Source organism: Mastigoproctus giganteus, chromosome 5 (assembly GCF_048544385.1).
Source record: "Mastigoproctus giganteus isolate SK-2022 chromosome 5, ASM4854438v1, whole genome shotgun sequence".
Classification (NCBI taxonomy): domain Eukaryota; kingdom Metazoa; phylum Arthropoda; class Arachnida; order Uropygi; family Thelyphonidae; genus Mastigoproctus; species Mastigoproctus giganteus.
This window is the reverse complement of record NC_143579.1, coordinates 47094169-47106126: the sequence shown is the minus strand read 5'-3', so window position 1 is coordinate 47106126 and position 11958 is coordinate 47094169. Positions and strand designations below refer to the sequence as shown.

Below are 11958 nucleotides of genomic sequence, written 5' to 3'. Positions count from 1 at the left end.
ACGCTAGCAAAATTCCTGTATATCATTGACAAAACCCCATGAACTGCTCTTGCAGCCTGTCTGCATTGCTCAGAAAACTCCATATCTGACTGCATAATTACTCCCAGGTCTTTTTCATTTTCTACCACCCGAAATGTAGTACCACAACGTTGGTTTATATTATTATTACATCATTTTATACATTACGTTACATTATTTTATACTTTACTGACAAATGCAATTTTAAAGTTTCAAATAAAATTTCTGTTTTATCATTATGCAAGAAAATATACATCACTAGTATTAAACGTGGTTGCCTTCTAAGTAGTTCGATTCCAACTGTTGCAAAAAAAAAAAAAAAACTTGAAAAAACCCACGTTCCTCATCCGTTGCAAGAAAAACTTTTGGAAAACTCCAGCTAACGTTACGGAAAATGTAATTAACTAACTGAGATTGTACGCGTAAAAACTTGTTTTTTTTTTTTTTTTGTTTGTTTCTTTTTGCTTCATTGATTTTTTTCCTTGGTTCTGTTAATTAATTAATTAATATATAATGAATAAACTTGTTATTTTTATTAATACCAAGATATTTATAATTTACCTCATATATATTTTTACACAAATATATTGTTTTTCGCCTTTTCAAAATCTAATAATTTGTTTATCTTCTTCATTGGACGAAAACTATTCATGGAATTTTATCCGGAGTTATCGGGAATGTAAAAACGAACACGGATAATCAGGGGAAAAATAAATTAGTTTTTCTGCTTGTGGGCGGCCACTTAGGGTCAAAGGAATTTTATAGTGACCACGGTGGTGTGACCGTATTTTGTAGTATCGCGTGGATTGGGACACGTGGTGTGAGCAACTTTGTATTGGTACCTTGACCACTCGGCTACGGCCATTTTGTTACAGTAGTCAAATTGCTATTATAGTAGATTGTCATTCATTATTGGGAATTCGTAATCAATTAACTAAATCTTCAGTGTAAATTGCGATTTGTTGAACGAGTTGACAGCGTTTAGCATTAGTAGAGGCACATGATGCAAGAAAGCAACCTTATACAGCATCAGCCATAAAAAAAAAAAAAAAAAAAAACAACTCTTACCATTTCACTGATCCATTCATTCCAAATGTTTGTCTAGTTCTGCCATGAATTTATTTAAGCTATCAACTTCCATCATTATTGATGGAAGTTGGAACTTTGGAATAACAGCCATCTGTTATTCCACTTTGTTCCAGCAATCAAATACCCGCTGGCTAAAGACAAACTTCCACACATCTATTCTACAACTGTCTTTCCTCAGTTTGAATTTATGCCCCCTCAGGTTTGTAATCTGAGCAAGAGGAAGAATTCTATCAGTATTGAATCCATTCAAGGCCTTATACACCTCAGTCAGATCGCCTCGCAAGTGCCTAGTCTCCAGAAACTGCAATTTACAGAACTTAAGCCTTTCTTCATAAGAGCACCTTTGTTCCCTTCACCAGTCTTGTTGCCTTTCGCTGTACTCGTTCTAGCAACTCTACATCCTTCCTAAAATAAAGCGTCCAAAATCTCTGCGCATTAGTCAAGGCGTGGCCTGACCATTGCCTTAGACAAGAGGATAATCACCTCCTTATCCCTTCTAGAAACATTCCTGTATATCATATCATTGACAAGACACCATGACCTACTCTGGCAGCCTGTCTGCACTGTTCAGAAAACTTCATATCTGACTGCACAATCACCTCCAGGTCTCTTTAATTCTCTACTACCCTGAGTGTAAAACCACCCAGTTGGTACATTTCTCTGGGGTTACTGCTACCCATTTGCAGTATTTTGCATTTGTCAATGTTAAACTTTAGTTGCCACTTCTCAGCCCATCTACTCAACTTTTTCAGATCCTGTTGCAGCAGCATACTGTCATTACTGTTATTAACAATCCTGCCAAACTTTGTGTCATCTGCAAACTTTGACATTAAGCTTGATATACCTACATCAATATTTAATCATTGATAAATATACAAAACAACAATGTGCCCAACACCGGACTCTGAGGGACACCACTAATTTGAAAAACTATGTGAAAGCTTTTAGTTTTTCGTATTAGAATTTTCTACTGCGTATTAAGTATTAAGACATTAAAGAGCTCACTAACGATATATTAACAAAATGAAGAAATATGAGTTACATATAATTTAATTAAGAGTACCAGTAATTTTATTTAGTGTTAATTATGGTGGAATTCGTCTTTTAAAAGACGTTAATTAGATCATCTTCTGTATAATCATGATAACAAGATAATATGCCTTATTAATAAGTTTAGTCCCTTTATTTCGACGCACGTTGGAATAAATTTTAAATTACGCTTCCTTTCTTTTTTTCTTTTTCTGCAACAACCTTGGAAAAACTCTTGCTCCTTTTTCTGTATCTTGGGAATAAATGGAGACAATGTATTCCGATAATTCCGTAGGAGGCATCATCATAGTGACTTACGTTACTGCTGTCAGAAAACATTTTGCTGTTATTACATATCCTGATTAAGATATCTGCGTTTTTTCTTCTAGCTGGCAAACCGGTATGCGCGACTTCTTTCACAGCTTTATGATTATTACGTCATTGACCTAAAATCTTGTCCGGCAAAATGCAAGGATCTCTTAAAGAAATAAGAAAATATCAGATCGTAGTAACAAGCGACGGTGGTATAGTGGTAAGCATAGCTGCCTTCCAAGCAGTTGACCCGGGTTCGATTCCCGGCCGTCGCATTGTTGCTTTTGATAGTAAAATAAGTCGTAATAATAATTGTTGTTATTTTCTCTCTCTTTTTTTTTTTTTTTTAGAAATTACGCTTTTATTCTACTATAACATATTGATAATTTTTTCCCTTAGTGTGAGGATAAGCCTAAGAAAAGCTAACGTATTTCGAAAAGAATACGACAGTTAATTCTTCAGGTAAGTCTCATATATATATATATTACATTTTTTTTTATGATTAGAATCTCCAATGGTATATCAAGTGTGCTGTTTATAAACTATTGTGGCACGATGACCTTGATTTCTGGTGAAGTAGAATTTTAAAATTTCATCTGAAACAACAAATTAAAAAGAAATAAAGAAATTCTCTCCAACTTGTGTCGTTCCTCATGTATACCTGAAAAAAAAAAAGCAGAAATAAAATTAAGTGTACGTATAAATAATTTTAGCACAACTACTACGCTAATGTTTACTGCAATTAGAATTGCATTTTGCTGCTGGGAGTGCCTTATAGTTTAGAGTCAGCAGTTCTCAACTTTTTTTTAATACTTGTACCACCAAAACCAAAATTGAAAAATTTCGGTACCACTCATTAAAATATGTATTTGTATTAAGAGGAAAAGTCAAGAATATTCGCATAATAAGGCTATGTTATAAATTATACATATTTTTATTTAATTTTTAATACAAAATTTGAACAAACTAAATAACAAATATAAAACAAAACAATACAAAATAAACTATAAAATTCTTGATTAATATGGTGATTTAATTGTAATCAATAACAATTAAATGCAATAAATCAGCAGAACTTGAACAAATATTTAACAAAACTAATTTTGGCCGGGTGGGTAAAGTGCCTACCTAGCAACCCAAAAGTCGCGGGTTCGAATCCACCCTCGGGCTTGGATCAAAGTACTGCAAAAACCTTGGGAGGTGCATTATGGCCACAGAAGCCGATGCGCCAACAACTACCAAAAAAAACCACTAATTGACTTATGTGACACTTGAGCTTGTTTGACAGTAATCAGTTTCTTTATACCTAGTTCTATTTTACTTAATTTCAAACGTAAATTCGGCTCCAAAGTGAGTCTTGCTCTACATTTGTTTTTTAAATACAACATAAAAGAAAATCCTATTTCACAGTCGAACAAAATAGCATTAAAAATTTTATTGCTCTTTCTGACATTTCTTTAAAATTTTTCTCATGCTTAATCCAAAAATTGATTAAAGCGTTGTTTTTGAAATCATCCATTAAATTTCTGTCACAAAAAATTTCTAAAAGTTGCTCTAAAAATTTCTAAAAGTCGTCAGAAAAGTGTCCCATTGCTCTTTTGTCCCTGAAACATGCTTTTTAGCCCAAGCAAGTCGCTTCTTCCTCATTTGTTGGGCCAACAAAGGCTTCTTCTTGGGCCGATGCAAGCAGACCACATTTCGAAAGCCGTCTTTGGATAGTTCGTGCACTTGTTTCAACACCAGAGGCAATCTCAAAGTTCAGTTTTAGATCAGGAGCACTAACATGGCGATTACGAAGGCGTAGCCGTTTCAAATATCGATCTTGGGAAGGCGTAGTCACTCTCTTACGGCCCGATCCAGGTCTTCTCTTCACATCACCGGTTTCACGCTTTAATTTCAGCACCCGGGATACCGTTGATTTGTGGCAGCCTATTTTATCAGCGATAGCACGCGTACAAAGCCCTTCCTGGGACAGAGCAACAGCTACACTTTTTTTTCTTGCTGTCAACTGAACATGTGGAGCTATGCTTACACCTCCGCAAAACAGAATACTAATGAGCGTGTATACCCTTCCAACGCTGAATTTATAGAAACGTCTGATGAAATATCTTGCAGTTACTGTCTGATGCAATAGAAGCGTTATTTGACGCAATATCTTTGCTTTGCGACAAACAAAACGACTGTAATCAAGCAATATCTTATATGTTTTACTACAAATGTTACCTTTTTTTTAAGGTGATTTAGTTTTTTTGTTCGCCACTGCATATCAACATAATAGTTATTGGTGAAATCTGTGTGACGTGTGTTCATCTGGGGGGGGGGGCGAAAGCCCCAGGGGGTTCGTTTAGTATCCTCGGATCAGGCATTATTCTACAGACCAGAAAAAGAAGGAAATTTCTTTGTTTACGTTTTCGTAATTAGGAATTTACACGTTGGCTTAATTAGTAAACTGAGATTACAGGTATAGGAACTTGAATGTTACAGTTGCTTAGAAAGCGGAGACTAGATTAAAATCCTTAGAATAACTAGAAACGTTTATATACAGGCACAGAAAGATGTGCATTCTAAATGCAATATAAGGAACACAGATATAGAGAAGAAAACTAGGTATTTGAAAGAATTTATAGATAATATATAGCAGTTCTACATCAGTAACCTCCACCTTATTAACTAATCGTAGTGTTTATAATAATGATCAGCATCAAGTGTCGGTCTTTCCGAACGACTTGGATAGTCTTCAAAAATAGTTTAAAAAGTGGCTATATGACGCAAGGGGATTCGAAGGTTCGTGACCTGGGGATGAGAAGGTAGTGGTACAGTGTTAAAATTTTCTGTACTTAATATATAACACTTTAAATAGTAACCTACAAAGTTTCATGCAGTTTCAATAACGTCTTTTTTTAATGAGAGCTCTTGGAGTTAACAAAGTTGTGTGAATGAGGAAAGATGGACAAAATTAGTCACCCTGCAGTGATCCAACATGTGGCAAAAAAAGGAACTAACGCCAAAGGCAATTCATGAGGATAATACAACACTGGAGAGGATGCCTCTTCCTATTCCAAGGTTAAGAAATGGGCAGCAGAATTCAAACGAGGGAAGTGGAGCCTGGAAGCAGACCCACGTTGTGGAAGGTCTGCAACGTCCAGCGCTCCAGAAGTTGTTGGCAGTGTGCACGATCTGCTGATAAGTGATCGACTAGTGACAGTTCCGAACAGTGCCATCATCATCTTGGGCACCTCATATGAATGTATGTTACCACGTGACAACAGGTTCTTGCTATGAAAAAGGTGTCAGGATGATGGGTTCCAAAGTTGATGACAGCAGATCATAAACCCACAAGAGTTGCCAAGTGAGCATTTGAATCGTTTTCAAGCAGATCCAGCAAATTTCTTCCCAAGGTTTGTGATCATGGATGAGACTTGGATTCATCATTTTCAGCCAAATTCAAACAGTGGAAACCCAGTTTTTGCACCCTACAAAATTACCAAGTCTATTTCTTCTTCTAGCAAGCTGATGCCATCGATTTTTGGGATTCTGATATATAGTGTTGGGATGCTGATGGAGTGCAGACAGTCACAGCGGCATATTATGCACACCTTGTGAGGCATTTTCATGAAAACAACAAAGACAAACGCAGAGGAAAACTCAGCAAGGAGTCTTGTTCTGCCAGGACAACGCGCCTGCACACAAGTCTGTCATTGATAACAGTGCACTTCATGAGTGCGGGTTTGAAATCTTGGACCATCCTCCATTTCATCAGATCTAGCACCATTGGACGTTCACCTATTTCCTAATTTGAAAAAACATTTGGTTGGCATCTATTTTCTTACCAACAGTGACGTCATTTCTGGAATAAACGCATTGCAGGATCGGTGGCAGAAGTGTATCGACTCCAAGGGGACTATGTTGAAAAGTAAGTAACATGTTATGAGACTCCTCGGACAAACCCTTAATATTCAGGCCACGTACTTTCCAAACGCCGTTCAAACAATGTTTTTTTAGGATCTGCAGTCTAACGAAGGACCCTTATAATGTCACTCGGTTGTCTGTCTGTCCGTCCGTCTGTCACAGCATTGTATTTCTGGAACCACTCAACCTATTGACTTGAAATTTTGAATGGGTTTGTACATCATGTGGGCCAACATAACGCCTTATTGATCGTTGTTGACAAAAATTTGTCTGAGAAATGGGTGGGTGGCAAAATGTTGTCGGCAACCTATAGCTTATTATACACCGTTGGAAAGAGCTCAAGGAGTAGGTTTAAAATATAATTTTAAAATATTTTTAAAATTAAAAATGGCGGCGCCAGACAGGAAAATGTGAGTAATTTTCGTGTCCCCCATCCCTCTCTTTCTGTCGCTAATGGTTTTAAAATTTAAAATTTCCATTAGCTATGCGTCATTCGATGCTTATCAAGGGAAAACTATTTCGATTGAAATCTATCATTTACTTTTTGTGTTAAAATTAAAAAAAAAAAATTTTTTATTGCGCTTCGATAGGGCGCTTCTTTGTACTAAGCAACTCTCCTTTTCGTGACAAAAAGGTTGTTAAATAGTTAGTTGATAATTTTATAAAGATCATTTATAAATTTTGCGACGAGAAGTATTTTTTCACAATTTTCAAAGCTGGAGTTGTCCCGGCAAGGAGGTACTCAGAGAGCCAGCGTTGAGGGGGCGGTGGTGGGGAGGCGCCTGCGCGGAGTCTTGCACGACCCTCACCTGCTCAAGACTGTAATCGTTTCTCCAGGAAGAAGTTGGAGTCGCTTCTCCCACCCTTGTCATTCACAACAACTGGAAAAGACTCAAATAGCCGTTTTCGTTAGTTCCTCAGGTTTCGGCCAAGCCGGAGTACTAGAAACTTTTTTCAGTTACCATAGAGCGCTATATTTGAGATACTACACTAACGACCATTCGTGACTACGGACCCTTCATCCTGAGAACCCAGCACTCAGTAGTTGACCGATTTCTTTCTTTTTTTTTTTTTTTTTTTTTGGCTTCTTTAACAGGAGAGACTGCTTCTACTGCGATGGGATACACTTGAATAGAAGGGATGCAAGAGTGTTTGGTGTTACTATAGAAGCAGCGTTAAGTGGGTCGGAAAACTGCTAGCTAGGGGGGGGGGGATTCACAGACTAAAAGGTTAATAGTAGCTGCAGGTAGAGGTGAAAGTAATTCTTGCATTGCTTCTGTTAGAATGAGCAGAGGCCTGGAGGGCAGGGTGCTGGGGGATTTCAGGAACTGGCGGGAGTCATCATGAAACAAATAAATACATGGGCTGTATTAGGGTAGCTAAGAATAAGAACAGGTGCATGTATACTTATATGTACACCAATGCTAGAAGTATAGTAAATAAATTTGATGAATTTGAAATGCTGGTCAAGACATCAAAGGCGAATATCGTTGGAATATCAGGGACGTGGTGTCACACAGATATAAGCAGTGCAGAATTGGAATTTGGGGAGTATAATGTGTACAGAAAGGATAGGAAGCGAGGATGGGTTATGCTGTTAGTTAAGAAAAACATAAAATCTAAAGAAGTGCATCCAGTTGACATAGATGGATAGTGCAACGTTGGGTTGCACTGTTCATCCAACACTGGGAAAGAAAAAATGAGAGTAGGAGTGTGTTATAGGCCTAATGACTGTAATGAGTACAACAGACAATTGTACAGAGAAATAGAATGGGCCAATAAATCAGATTATGTTATAATGGGGGATTTTAACTTCCCAGATATTGACAGGAACTTATGGATTGGTCACTCGCACACTAGCAAGAATTTTGTGGATTTAATGGATGATTGTTTTCTGCAGCAGCATGTTCGAGAGGCAACCAGAGAGGGTAATACTCTTGATCTGGTTATCAGCAGTGATTATTCGTGTATAAAGAATTTGCAGATAAAGGAACTACTAGGTGGCAGTGATCACAGTGTATTGATGTGGGATTTTACTTAAAGATATAATTACCGTCAGGGGTAAAGGGAACGGTTTTTGCTTCCGTAATGGTGATTACAGTGGTCTCAGACAGTTTTTAAATTCTGTACAGTGGGACCAACTGATGATGTTACCCACAGCAAATTCTAAGTGGGAAGCATTCAAGGAACTAATCATGGAAGCTACTAGGCTTTTCATACCGACTAAGAAATACTGTTCAAGGGTTAGGCCTAAATGGATGTCAGATGAACTAATGAGACTCGTGGTGAGAAAAAAAAAAGTGCATGGGATGCATATAAATTATCAGGAGACACAGAAGCCCATGGTTGATATAAGCTAGTCTGTAATCAAGTCACAAAGGAGGTTAGGCAAGCGAAGGCAGATTACGAGAAATCTTTGGCAAAGGTAATGAGAAAAAAGCAGCAAGGACTTCTTTACTTATATAAACTCTAGAAGGAAGGGGCTGAATCAGAGTGGTCCACTTGATATCGATGGTTCGACTATTGACGATCCTGCTCAGATAGCTGATAATCGGAATGAGTATTTTGTATCTACATTCACACATGAGGAGTTATTAAGGGAGAGAAATACCAGAAGTTTATATCAAACCGTAACAGGGTGCTTAAGGATTTTGTAATAACTGAGAGCAAAGTGGAGAAAAAATTGTTCAAGTTAAACATAAGAAAGGCACCTAGGGTGGATGGGATCTATCCAGTTATATTAAAGGAGGCGGCAAAGGAAGTAAGCAAATCCTTAGCCATAATTATGACAGCATACTTGGACTCAGGGGAAGTCCCCACGGACTGGAGATGTGCAAATGTATCCCCAATTCCCAAAGGGGGATCTAAGGGTGGCACGAGTAATTACAGACCAGTTAGTTTAACTTCTGTTCCAGTGAATAGAGTCACTTGTGAAAGATACATTGCAGGATCATCTAATCAAGACTGCAGTAATAATTCAGACACAGCATGGGTTTGTTAAGGCAAAGTCTTGTCTGACAAATTTGATTGGATACTCTGATGTGGTTACAAAGGAACTGGATGCAAAAAATAATTTTGATATCATATACTTGGATTTCAGGAATTCTTTTGACACTGTTGAGCCTGGAAGACTACCGTAGCAGTATGGTATTAAGGGTAAGTTGCTACAATGGATAAAAGGGTGATTTAATGGGAGAAGACAGAGTGGTAATCAATGGACGCTGCTCTTCGTAGACTAATGTTATTAGTGGAGCCCCCCAGGGTTCGGTTTTGGGCCCATTGTTGTTTTGTATATTTATCAATGATATTGATGAAGGTTTGTCAGGCTTAATGTCGAAGTTTGCAGATGATACAAAGGTTGGCAGTGTTGTTAATGACGGTAATGGTAGTGTGCTACTGCAACAAGATTTAGAAAATTTGGGCAGATGTGTGGAGAAGTGGCAACTGAAGTTTAACATTCACAAATGCAAATTACTGCATATGGGTAGAAGTAATCCCAGAGAAACGTACGAACTCTGTGGTACTACACTCAGTGAGGTGGAAAGTGAAAAGGACCTGGGGGTAATTGTGCAGCCGAATATGAAGTTCGCTGAGCAGTGCAGATGGACTGCCAGGGCAGGTCATGGAGTCTTGTCAATGATATATAGGAATTTTGCTAGCAGGGACAGGGAGGTGATTATACTGTTATACAAGGCAGTGGTAAGGCCATACCTAGAGTACTGTGCACAGGTCTGGAGGCGTTATTAGGAAGGATGTAGAGCTGCTAGAACGAGTACAGAGAAGGGCAACAAGACCGGCGAGGGGAATAAAGGGGGTGCTCTTATGAAGAAAGGCTTAAGTTCTGCAAATTGCAGCGGCTGGAGATTAGGCACCTGTCAGATGATCAGATTGAGGTGTATAAGGCCTTGAATGGATTGAGCATGCTGAATTCTGATGGGATTCTTCCGCTTTTTCACCTGAGGGGGCATAAATCGAAATTGAGGCAAGACAGTTGTAGAATAGATATGCGGAAATTTGCTTTTAGCCAGCAGGTAGTTAATTGCTGGAACATACTTCCATCTACCGTTGTGGAAGTTGATAGCTTAAATAAATTCGAAGAGGAACTGGACAGACTTTTAGAGGGAATGGATGTGTGAAATTGGTTTTTTGTTTTTTTTTTCTGGTTGATGCTACATAAACTCATATGCTTGCTTTCTTGCATCACATGCCTCCATTACTACTAGTACTACTACTACAGATACCGGACCATTTATCCGGCTTCCAGAAAACCGGCTAGTTTCGAATCTGGTGGTTTTTTTTTTTTTTTTTTTTTTTTGACATCGTGCAGGTGCGGAATATAACAAGCGTGAATCATAGCAATCAGTCGCACGTCAGTTTCATACATGCTTTCAGTATGACAGCTACTGTGTACACTTGCTCCTCTTCATATATGATTAATTGTCCCAATTTATTGTAATTTTAGTTTAATACCAATACTAAAAGGAAACATTTGCTTTCATTATATCGAAGAAAGTAGAGTTACTTATGAGACTCGATAAAAGTGCTTCAGTGCGGCATTTGAGTATCACAGATAGTAGATATACTATCAAGATACAGAAGGAACAGATACTTAAATTCTACGGTGACATTGATGTGCCTAAATTAATGTACAAGCGAAAAGGTTTACACCAGTCGAAGAGTGTAGACGTGGACAGAGTGTTGCTTGAATGGATTAGGCAGCTTCGGAGTGAAAAGTTTCCACTTGATTGTTCCATTATAATGACCCAAGCTAAACTTTTTCACGAAGAATTAAATTTGACAACTCCATTGGTTCAACAGATTTAAACAAAGGCACGGCATTCGCAAGCTGAAGGTTTGTGGAGAAAAGGCTTCTGCAGACCACGATGCTGCAGAGACGTATTTAGATGAATTTTCCAAGTTGGTTTCTGATGAGGGACTGTCATATGAAGAGGTGTACAGTGCAGATGAAGCTTCTTTATTCTGGTGTTACATACCAAGGAAATCGTATTTAACACCAGATGAGTCAACACTAGCAGGGTATAAGGATTCCAGGGAACGACTTACGATTATTGCATGTTCCAAGCGTCCCCCTTCCGCACCTACAAGTGCGAATTAAGGGAGTCAGGGTGTTTCCTGTGATTTATAAGGCAAATAAGCGAACTTGTATTACAACACAGATTTTCACCGATTGGTTTCTAAAGAACTTTGTACCTGACGCCAGGGCTCATTGTAAATTTGTGGGACTACCTGATGACTGCAAAATTATTTTAGTGCTTGATAATTGTTCTGCACAACCTCCTGCTGAAGTAATAGTGGAGGACAATGTACACTGGCATTCAAAGAAATTGCATCACCCTTTAAAATTGTAATTGTCGTCCGAATAACGTAAGTATATGGCAATATTTCTTACAGATTGAATCAGATAAGATTGACAAGCGTAGGTGATGACATAATATTGCACCAGCTGTTACTTTCAGATATATAAGAACGCTCTGCAAGAGTTGTCATTCCTTGCTTGTGTCACGATGGCGAGTTACGTGCAGTTGACGCCACGAAGAAAGAGTACTATTGTTGCTTTACGTGAGGAACGATGTTCCTCCC

The 11958-nt window shown here is 38.2% G+C and overlaps 1 non-coding gene across 1 annotated transcript; it reads left to right on the top strand.

Annotated features, from left to right (window-relative positions):
• The first annotated feature begins 2651 nt into the window (after positions 1-2651).
• On the top strand, positions 2652-2723 carry TRNAG-UCC (transfer RNA glycine (anticodon UCC)). Its single transcript has one exon. It is a non-coding gene; the product is annotated as a tRNA-Gly (tRNA).
• The last annotated feature ends 9235 nt before the right edge of the window (positions 2724-11958 follow it).